Below are 1,196 nucleotides of genomic sequence, written 5' to 3'. Positions count from 1 at the left end.
AAAAAAAAAAAAAAAAAAAAAAAAAAAAAAAAGCTTGAACACATACCTTTAACCACATATCCCATCACACCTGTAATGATTTATTAAGATATATTGGGTTATAAGCGAGTTTCTCACTGTGCAGCTTTTGCATGCTATTGCTGACATTCTGTTTTGATTATATTTTGTAAATAACATAAAAGAAGTACTTTGAAATTAATTCAGGCATTAGTAATATCAGTGCAACTCTGCTCGTATGATTGGTTTTGTGGCTGTAGCGGAGGGCATCTTTCAATACAATGGTCATACAGTTTGCTTCAAAGATGTTCATACAGTGCTGCCTCATAAACATTACGTGCATACAATTGATTTTTAATTCATTTAGACGAATAGGAGGATTTTAAAAAATTCCAGGCCAGGGAAAAGAAATCAACTTCTAGGGAGGGAGGGTTTCAAAGCAACTTCAAAAAATACTCAAGACTGAAACTTGCATTATAAGGGGCACAATTACAGGGTACAATTAAGATACAATAGAAACAAACATCAGATCCGTTTTACAGATAAATATTAAACAAAAACACTTTCCTCTAGACACACACATTGTATCAGTRTGCAACTGTTGAAGGCAATTGAGTTTTTTATAGCTGAAAAAAGAAAGGAACCAGACTGATAACTGGAAAAAAAAATAAAAATAGTGGGAAAAAATCTCTGGTGCATGAATTAAGTGGAAAACCCTGTTAAAGTCCTGTCCTAACATACTAATGTACAAATATTTTCACTGCAGAATTTTTCATGCAATCATGATTCAGAAAAGCAGGAAGCTTTCACATTCACCTCATCTCCCACCTTACACTGCACTTACATGAATCCATATAAAACTGAATATTTGGTCACAGATAAACTCCTTCATTCCYGACATGGCAAGGGAAGATGAGGCAAATTCCCCTGTACATTTTTTCCCACACTGCAAAAATCCACTATAGAAAAATCTAGCGTGATGCTGGCATTGCAGTACCACTGACAGGGCTGCCATTGCTTTTGTCCTCCTGCCTTTTTGCGCCCAAATGTGTTACTTTCATGACATTTGTCCTCTACTTGTGAAGGTCACAAGATGCATAAAAAGATTGTAAGACACGAGGTCTTGGATGCTTACAGTTATGTTTGGGTCTTTCAGGGTTTCTCTAGGTTGCTATTTACACAACTGAACACCTTCTGGA

The sequence above is a fragment of the Rhea americana genome, unplaced genomic scaffold (assembly GCF_003343005.1).
Source record: "Rhea americana isolate MKP2758 unplaced genomic scaffold, rheAme1 scaffold_62, whole genome shotgun sequence".
Classification (NCBI taxonomy): domain Eukaryota; kingdom Metazoa; phylum Chordata; class Aves; order Rheiformes; family Rheidae; genus Rhea; species Rhea americana.
This window is presented reverse-complemented; position numbering follows the sequence as displayed.